We start from the raw sequence: 10,665 nt of genomic DNA, 5'->3' as shown, positions 1-10,665 counted from the left end.
CTTTCCTGCACTATTCCCATATCCCTTGATTCCCGTAATATTCAGTAATCTATTGATCTGTGCCTTGAATATACTCAACGACTGAGCCTCCACAGCCCTCTGGTGTAGAGAATTCCAAAGATTCACTACCCTTTGAATGAAGAGATTTCTCCGCATCTCAATCCTAAATGGCCGACCCCTTTTTCTGAGACTGTGACCCCTGGTTCTAGACTCCCCAGCCAGGGGAAACATCCTCCCTGCATCTACCCTGTCAAGCCCTGTAAGAATTTTGTACATTTCAATGAGATCACCTCTCATTCTTCTAAACTCTAGAGAATATAGGCCTAGTCTACTCAATCTGTTCTCATAGGACAATCCCCCCATCCCAGGAACCAGTCTGGTGAACCTTTGTTGCACTCCCACTATGGCAAGTATAACCTTCCTTAGGTAAGGAGACCAAAACTGTACACAATACTCCAGGAAACAGCCTTCCAGTCACAAAAACACCCATTGACCATTACCCTTTGTTTCTTACCTCCGAGCCAATTTTGGATCCAACTTGCCACTTTGCCTTTACTTTCGTGATCAGTCTGCCATGCGGGACCTTATCAAAAGCCTTGCTGAAATCCATGTAGACTACATCAAATGCACTACCCTCATCGACCCTCCTTGTTACCTCCTCAAAAAATTCAATCAAGTTAGTCAGACACGACATTCCCTTAACAAATCCATGCTGACTGTCCCTGATTAATCCGTGTCTTTCTAAATGAAGATTTATCCTGTCCCTCGGAATTTTTCCAGTAATTTTCCCACCACCGAGGTTAGGCTGACTGGCCTATAATTACTGGTCTATCCCTTTCTCCCTTTTTAAACAACGGTACCATGTTAGCGGTCCTCCAGTCCTCTGGCACCTGTAGTCAGAGAGGATTGGAAAATGATGGTCAGAGCCTCTGCTATTTCTTCTCTTACTTCTTTTAACAGTTTGGGATACATTTCATCCGGTCCTGGGGATTTATCTACTTTCAAAGATGCTAAACCCCTTAATACTTCCTCTTTCACTATGTTTATTTCATCTAATATTTCACACTCCTCCTCCCTGATTGCAATTTTTGCATCGTCCCTCTCTTTTGTGAAAACAGACGCAAACAGAAATGCTAGGTGCAATGGCAAGCCTGCCAGAGAGACTCTTGTCAATGTCAAGGAACATGGTGGAGTCCGGCTTCAACATTGCACGGGGCTTTGTGTGGAGCTTGGAGCCCGCGATTTCCAGGCTGGAAATGATGGTGGCAGCATGGTGGCATAGTGGTTAGCACTGTTGCCTCACAGCGCCAGAGACCCGGGTTCGAATCCGGCCTCGGGTGACTGTTTGTGTGGAGTTTGCACATTCTCCCCGTGTTTGCGTGGGTTTCCTCCGGGTGCTCCGGTTTCCTCCCACAGTCCAAAGATGTGCGGGCTAGGTTGATTGGCTATGATAAATTGACCCTTAGTGTTAGGGGGATTAAATACGTGGGGTTACGGGGATAGGGTGGGATATGTGTCAGTGCAGGCTCGATGGGCCGAAATGGCCTCTATCTGCACTGTGGGGTTTCTGTGATTCTGTGATTCTGTGATAGGCAACTCCATGAGAGACCTTGTGGACCCAGTCATGATGCTGGGTGTGATGGGCGATGTCGCAGCTTCCATTGCAGCACAGAAAGAAGCGACCCAACTTCTCACTGCTGCAGTGGAAGCTCTGACTGCTGCCATTGTAGCTGGGTTTACGAGTGTGGAAAGGGGCTTGCAGGGCCTCACAGCACTCCAGTAATCTGTCCCCCAACAGATGGATAGGAATGTTGAGGTGCCACCCCGGGGTAGTGGCAGTGGTTCCGTGGAGCAAGAACCTGTTGTCCTCTCTCAGGATGACAGCATTCGTACTCCCACCCCTGCCACTCCGCCAGTGCCCTTGCTGCTGCCTATCATCCAGCCATCCCAGACTGCTGCCGCCCATGCCGAGGTGGTGCAGTCTTCTAGGTCCAGCGCTGCTCGAGGTTGCCCTGCATGGCCATCTGCAGTCTCTCGCACTGAAAACAGCCATGCTGCAACCACTGGGGGAGCACTTTGTAGGAGCACTAGAGTAGGCAAATGAACATGAAAATCAAACACTAAAGGAATGCACAAGGGTGATTAGTTGACATTGTTGTTTTGATTTATAAATTATGTTTGTTTTGTGGTGGCTCTCATTTCAGCAACGTGCCCAGAAGGACGCTGTGATGTTCTATAATAGAGGGATGGTAAGATGGAGAAGTGGTGAGCAATGGGGAACCTGGGGTTTCATTCATTGGAGCCGGAGTCTGATCAGGTGCTCATGGACAGCCCGTCCGGAACGATAATCTGCTGCCTGCCTCCTCCCTTCCCCCTCCTCCTCCTCCTCCTCTTCCTCTTCCTCCTTCTCCTCCCCCTCCTCCTCTTCCTCCTGAGGAGGTCCCGTAACCGTGCTGGCAAGGGATGCACCCTCATGATGGCCAATTTGTGGAGTATGCAACATGTGGTGTATGTAACCTGTTCCACCTTAAGAGAACTTAAGCCTGGTCCACCTTAAGAAAGGTATTACTTTCTTTGGCTGCTGTATACGTAATACCGGTGGTGACCACACCGGTATATAAGCACAGTGTAATAATATTGTATTCAGTTTAGTCCAACCTCCAACCAGTAAAGACCTGTTGAATTTACTCTTGTGGTCTGTGTAGTAATTCTCACTATAACACACAGACTTAACAGTGGCGACGAGTCCGATTCTTACCCTGCTGCAGTAATTTCCACGGCGACTTCGTCCACAGACAGGACGTCGAAGAGAGGTTTCCACCCTCATCACCTACGGGAAGACACGTCGAGCGGCAGGCATCGAGCAACCGGAGTGCAGAAGACATCCTGACCTCGAAGCCTCCATCAGCGACTGTCAGCTTCTTCTACTACCTCGTGGTGGGTAAGCCGGGCAGCGACGCGACAGAAAGTCAACCGCGTTGGCTGTACAGACGGGGCTGGGAAGACGGAGGAATAAGGGCGGTGAGATCGATCGCGACCAGAGATAAGGGCCGGGCCGCTTTCGAGCAAGAGGCGCAGCGCGGGACATCGATCGCGACCGGAGATAAGGGCCGCATTCGGGCTAAAGGCGCAGCGTCTGGGGAAACTGAAGGCGCGAGAGCCGCGGTGAAGCGGAGACAGCGTCGGGGGACGGGTGAAGACCGCCAAGCGCGGGAAAACCGCCATTTTGTGGGCGGAGGACGACGGCAAGAACGGGAAGCCGCCATCTTAGATAACATTAAAAATACGATAAATTGCTACGATGCCTAAACATGGGAACATTAATGCCTTCGACAGTGATATAGAAGACTGGGCTATGTATGTAGAACGCATACACAACTATTGTAAGGCAAATAAAATTCCTGAGACAGATAAAGCACTAACATTACTAAACTTAATGGGTGCGAAGACATATGGGCAATTGAAACACCTGTTATCACCAGATGAACCGGCGGATAAGACGTTCGAACAGATTGTTACTGTCCTAAAAAATCATCTTAGCCCCACGCCGCTGATGCTAGCGGAACGATTTAAATTTTACGATAGAAGACAGCGGCAAAATGAAAGCAATGCTGAATATTTGATGGAATTACGTAAGCTAGCAAAATATTGTCAGTTTGGAACGGGACTGACAGAGGCACTTCGAGATAGATTTGTGTGTGGTTTATTTAAACAGGATACACAAAGGCGACTGCTCGAGGAGAATGAGCTGTCTCTCGAGAAGGCGGTCACTATGGCAGCAGCACACGAGGCCGCAGCGAGAGGCACGGCAGTAATGCAGCTACGGCCACCGGAACTCGGTACAAACAAATTGGGTTTGAGTTCTGTCAAATGTTATCGTTGTGGAAAGCCAACGCACGATCAGAACCAGTGTTGGTTTAAAAACCAAGAATGCAGAACGTGTGGCAGGTTTGGCCACATAGCTAAAGTATGCCGGTCAGGAAAGAAGACCAGCAATAAAAAGTCACCGCAAGGAAAATATGCAAAGGTACACAAGGTGACAAAGAACAGTTTGACTGAACAGAAGTCAGATTCAGACGCTAGCAGTAATGAACTGGATAGCTTAAGAATACACAACGTTGGTAAGGATACAGACCGCCAGACAATTTGGGTCACTCTTAAGATAGCAGGAGTCCAAGTAAAAATGGAATTGGACACTGGATCGGCATTGACGGTCATGAATAAGAAAGATTACAAAAGGTTATTCCAACATATTCCCTTACAGGATACGGAGATTATATTGAAAACGTACACGGGGCAAAGAGTGTACCCCATCGGAAAAATAGAGGTAGAAGTGGTCCACAAGGGCGAAGGAAGCCAAGTAATGGACTTATATGTGCTACCTGAAGGAGGTCCACCACTGCTAGGACGGGAGTGGATTAGGAAAATGAATATGGACTGGCACTCCTTGAAAGCACTAACGGTAGATTCCGAGGAAACAGCTGTCAAACCTAAACGATTGTCCAGAATATTGGATGAGGCTAAAGAGGTGTTCCAGCCAGGACTGGGAACACTGAGAGGAATTACGGCAAACATCAAGATTGATGAACATGCACAACCAAAATGTTTTAAAGCCAGACCAGTACCCTATGCAATACGACCTGCGGTTGAAGCGGAGCTGGAAGCACTAGAACGTTCAGGGGTACTGTCTAAAGTAGATTGGAGTGAGTGGGCTACGCCCATTGTTCCCGTTATGAAATGTCCTGCGAACAATAAGCCAGGAGATCCAGGGAAGGTTCGCATCTGTGGAGATTTCAAGATCACCGTTAATCCGGTGCTTCACACGGTGCAGTATCCGCTTCCACGGATTGAGGATATTTTCGCTTCACTGTCTGGCGGGAAACACTTCACCAAGATAGACCTGGCGCAGGCATACTTGCAGATGGAGGTTGAAGAAGAGTCACGCCAATACCTCACGATCAACACGCATTGAGGGTTGTACCGGTACAATAGGCTGGTTTTTGGTGTGGCATCGGCTCCAGCAATTTGGCAGAGGGCCATGGAGCAGGTATTACAGGGAATTCCAGGCACACAATGTTACCTGGACGACATTCTGATCACAGGTGATGGTGATGAACAGCATCTCGCTAACTTGGAACTGGTGCTCAATAGACTGAAAGAGTATGGACTTAGGCTAAATCGGCAGAAATGTGAGTTCTTCCAGAAGCGGATCTCGTACTGTGGTCATGTCATTGACCGGGAGGGGCTTCATAAGTCTCCTGACAAGATAGCGGCAGTTGTAAAGGCTCCCGCTCCGGAGAATGTCTCTCAGTTGAGGTCGTTTCTAGGATTAATTAACTACTACCATAAATTTCTGCCAAATCTATCCACAGTGCTGCATCCGTTGAACGCTCTTTTACAGAAAGGGGTACCATGGGACTGGGGCGAAAACTGTAAGAAGGCATTTCGCAAAAGCAAAGAATTGATCACCTCAGAGGAAGTGTTGGCTCACTTCAACCCGACACTGCCTATTCGGTTGGCTTGTGATGCTTCTCCATATGGTATTGGGGCAGTACTCTCACATAAATTGCCAAATGGCACGGAAAGGCCAGTCGCGTTTGCATCCAGATCATTGACCTCCGCTGAGCGCAACTATGCGCAGATCGATAGGGAGGCCCTTAGCCTTGTATGGGGAGTGAAGAAGTTTAATCATTACCTACAGGGCCAAAAATTCACACTTCTGACGGACCATCAACCGTTGGTGTCCATTTTTAACCCTAAGAAGGGTGTTTCGGTGATGACAGCACAGCGTCTCCAGAGATGGTCTCTTTTCTTAGGGGCACATCAATATCAGATAGAATTCAAAGGTACGAAACAGCATGGCAATGCTGATGGCCTGTCGCGCCTGCCACTACCTGAAGATGAAGACACGACGGAAGTTGACCCTGTTGAGTTATTTCATTCGACCATTATCGAGTGTTTACCTGTCACCAACGCAAGTATTGAAAGAGAAACCAGGAACGACCCGACACTGTCCAGAGTCTACAAGGTGACAGTGAAAGGATGGCCAACACGGGGTGATCCTCTGTTACCGGCATTCTCGGCAAGGCGAGACCAGCTGTCCGTCTGCCATGGTACTTTGATGTACGGGACAAGAGTGATTATTCCTCCCAAGTTAAGGGAAAGAGTTTTAAAAGAACTACATGAAGGTCATCTGGGGGGAGTTAAAATGAAAAGTCTTGCTAGGGCTTACGTATGGTGGCCGGGTATTGACCAACAGATTGAGGAGTTAACGAAAAGCTGCGCTGGGTGTCAAAAAGTGCAAAATGCACCTCCGATAGCACCGCTACACCCATGGGAATGGCCTTCAGCCCCATGGCAACGCGTACACATTGACTTTGCTGGTCCATTCATGGACTCCATGTTCCTAATCGCGGTGGACGCACATTCCAAATGGCCAGAAGTCATCAAGATGAATACCACTACTTCAGAAAAGACAATTGCGGTGTTAAGAACAATATTCGCAAGGAACGGATTGCCAGAACAGATCTGTTCGGACAACGGACCACAGTTTGTATCGGAAGAATTCCAACAATTCTTAAAGAAGAATGGAGTTAAACATTATACCTCTGCCCCATATCATCCGGCGACAAACGGGTTGGCTGAAAGATTTGTCCAGACATTCAAAAAGGCTATTAAGGCCATGAATGATGATCAGATTCCGCTGCAACACAAGGTCGATAAGTTCCTGATGTCATATAGGAACGCCGATCATGCCGTGACTAACCAAAGTCCTGCTATGATGTTTTATAACAGGAGGTTGCGGTCCAAGTTGGACTTGTTAAAACCAAATGTGCGGAGGGAAGTGGAAAACAAACAGTTTCGGCATATTAACAGCAAGACCACTCGAACTTTCGACGTAGGACAACCAGTGATGGCAAGGGGCTATGGAAATGACAAATGGCAGTCCGGAACAATCCGGGCCAGACAAGGACCTCTGATGTACACCGTAGATATTGGTCATAATGTGATAAGGCGTCATGCGGATCAACTGGTAGAGTCGAGAGCAAGGGTCGAACCCATGGTTGTGACAGAGACAGCTGTGGAAGACGTTCATGAACCTGAAGCATCTACCTCGGCCGAGAATGTATTTGATGATGATGACACCCAATACATTGACAACCAACTAGAGGAGGCACCTCAACAACAAGAATCAGAGACCACTGAAAGGCGTTATCCAAGCCGAATCAGAAAGCCTTCTGAGAGACTGAACCTTTGAACTGTTATACCTGAAGTTATATATGTATATATGTTATGTTATTTGGGGATATGACTGTTAAGCTAAAAAGGGAGGATTGTGGTGTATGTAACCTGTTCCACCTTAAGAGAACTTAAGCCTGGTCCACCTTAAGAAAGGTACTACTTTCTTTGGCTGCTGTATACGTAATACCGGTGGTGACCACACCGGTATATAAGCACAGTGTAATAATATTGTATTCAGTATAGTCCGACCTCCAACCAGTAAAGACCTGTTGAATTTACTCTTGTGGTCTGTGTAGTAATTCTCACTATAACACACAGACTTAACACAACAGACCACCAAGAAATGGGACACCCGCTCCAGCGTGTACTGAAGGGCTCCTCCCGATGGTCTGTTCCTCGTGGCGGCATGGCTCTCATTACATGATGGCTGGCCACAAGTGGTGGGGTTGCAGAGGGGAGTCATCAGCCAGGTGCAAAGCGAATAGCCCTTTCTTCGCGCAGCCACCCTCAGGTTTGACGTGATGGCTAGAAGATTGCTGGCACATCAGACAGGCGCAGGATGAAGGCACCATGACTGCTGCCTGGATACCGGGCATTCATCATCATGATGTGCTAGGCGTGGTCACACACTAACTGCACATTAAGCGAGTGGTAGCTTTTGCGGTTACGGAACATCTCAGGATTGATATGTTGCACCCGCAAAGCCACATGTGTGCAGTCGATGGCGCCCTGCACCATGGGGAAGCCCGCTATCCTTGCAAAGCCACATGCACGCTCGTCCTGCTTATCTCTGTTCAGGGAGGAGACAATGAAGTCCCTTCTCCTGGAGTAGAGAGCCTCCGTGACCTCCCGAATGCATCGATGGACAGCGAACTGGGAGATGTTAGCTATGTCTCCTGCTTCAGACTGGAGGCGAAAAAATTGAGGGCCATGGTCACCTTGACTGCCACTGGCAGCGCCATCATCTCCCTGCTCTGAGGCTGTAGGTCTGGTTGCAGGAGATGGCAAAGTTCTGTGATCACCTCCTTAGTGAAGCAGTGCCTCCTAATACACTGCTCCTGGCTTAAATGCAGGGAGGAGAAGTGCTCTCGGAAGACCCTAGGTGGGTAAGGCCTCCTGCCAAGAGCCCTGCTGCCTCTCCTCCTCCTCCTCCTCCTCCTCATACTCCTCCCTCGTTCTTCTCCTCCTCCTCCTCTGCGAGCATCTTCTCTTCTTTGCCGCCTCCACACCATCACCCTTTCATAGTCCAGCGCGAGGTGGATTGCAAGTAGAGCCCCCATGTCTGGGAGCAAGTTGTGAGTAGAAGCCTTTAAATGAGAAGCAAGGTGTTCGCCACTTGCAGCAACAATTCCTGTCACCTCACCAACTTTAAATGACTTTAGACAGCTCCAAACAGTTGCACACACTTACACAGAGCTAGTATAACTGAAAATCAAGTCAGCAGCAAGTTATTGATGATCCCTTTAAATAGGGCTGATGGGGGGGGTCCTTCCTGCTGACGAAGCATGGTCAGCTGGTCGTAATTGGGAGAGGGCATTCAATGGAGCGGTGACGTCCTCAATGGCGGATCGTGCGTCAAATCAGCGTTGCGCACGCATTGATGTCATGATCTGCCTCATTTCCATTTCTGCAGAGAGCGCAGGCAACGGCAATGCTGCCGACCTGCCCAAAATATTGGCCACCACGGGACCCGCCGGAAGCGGACGGAAGCGAGGCGGCCGCCATTTTTACTTCCAAACCCACCTTCACGGCCGACATAAAAGGGTCCAACTTCTCGGCCATATATACCTCCATTAGGTCACCCCTCAATCTTCTATACTCAAAAGGAACTAAATTAACAATAGCGGTTCTCCCACTGAACCATGGAGAAATTCTGCTGACTAGGCCTCTTTATCTCTCTCTCCTCCTTTACGACGCTCCTTCAAACTGATCTCTTTGACCAAGCTTTTGGTCATCTGTCCTAATATCTCCATCTGTGGCTCGGTGTCAAATTTTGTTTGATAACGCTCCTGTGAAGTGCTTTGGAACGTTTTATTGCATACATGCTAATGTAGACAACTAGCAAAGGCTGACACAGCACCAAAAAGCTAACAACTCAGAAACTGTCATTACCTGGTCTGGCCTATATGTGACTCCAGACCCACAGCAATGTGGTTGACTCTTAACTGCCCTCTGAAATGGCCAAGCAAGCCACTCAGTTGTAGCAAACCACTACAGAAAACAATAATAAGAATAAAGCCGGACGTACCACCCGGCATCGAACTTGGCACCGGTTTCGGACATGACAGCGGCACACCCAGCCCAGTCGACCCTGCAAAATCCTCCTCACTAACATCTGGGGACTTGTGCCAATATTGGGAGAGCTGCCCCACAGACTAGTCAAGCAACAGCCTGACATAGATATACTCACAGAATCATACCTTTCAGCCAATGTCCCAGACTCATCCATCACCATCCCTGGTTATGCCCTGTCCCGCCAGCAGGAGATACCCACCAGAGGTGGCGACACAGTGGTATACAGTTGGGAGGGAGTGGCCCTGGGAGTCCTCAACATTGACTCCAGACCCCATGAAGTCTCATGGCTTCAGGTCAAGCATGGGCAAGGAAACCTCCTGCTGATTACCACCTACCACCCTCCCTCAGATGATGAATCAGTACACCTCCATGTTGAACACCAGTTGGAAGAAGCACTAAGGATAGCATGGGCACAGAATGTACTCTGGGTGGGGGACTTCAATGTCCATCACCAAGAGTGGCTCGGTAGTACCACTACTGACCAAGCTGGCCCAGTCCTGAAGGACATAGCTGCCAGACTGGGACTGCAGCATGTGGTGAGAGAACCAACACGAGGGAAAAACCTACTTGAACTCGTCCTCACCAATTTACCTGTCGCAGATGCATCTGCCCATGACAGTATTGGTAGCAGTGACCACCATCATTGCGGAGACGAAGTCCCATCTTCACACTGAGGACACCATCCATCGTGTTGTGTGGCACTACCACTGTGCTAAATGGGATAGATTCAGAACAGATCTAGCAGCTCAAAACTGGGCATCCATGAGGCGCTGTGGGCCATCAGCAGCAGCAGAATTGTATTCCACCACAATCTGTAGCCTCATGGCCTGGCATATCCCTCACTCTACCAGTAACATCAAGCCAGGTGATCAACCCTGGTTCAAGGAGGAGTGCAGAACAGCATGCCAGGAGCAGCACCAGGCATACCTAAAAATTAGGTGCCAACCTGGGAAAGCTGCAACACAGGACTACATGCATGCTAAACAATGGAAGTAGCATGCTATAGTCAGGGCTAAGCGATCCCACAAACAACAGATCAGATTAAAGCTCTGCAGTCCTGCCACATCCAATCATGAATGGTGGTGGACCATTAAACAACTAACGGGAGGAGGAGGCTCCATGAATATC

The sequence above is a fragment of the Somniosus microcephalus genome, chromosome 3, assembly GCF_052327205.1.
Source record: "Somniosus microcephalus isolate GS21.2 chromosome 3, FLI_Smic_1.0, whole genome shotgun sequence".
NCBI classification, from domain to species: Eukaryota; Metazoa; Chordata; class Chondrichthyes; order Squaliformes; family Somniosidae; genus Somniosus; species Somniosus microcephalus.
Note: the sequence above shows the minus strand (reverse complement) of the source record.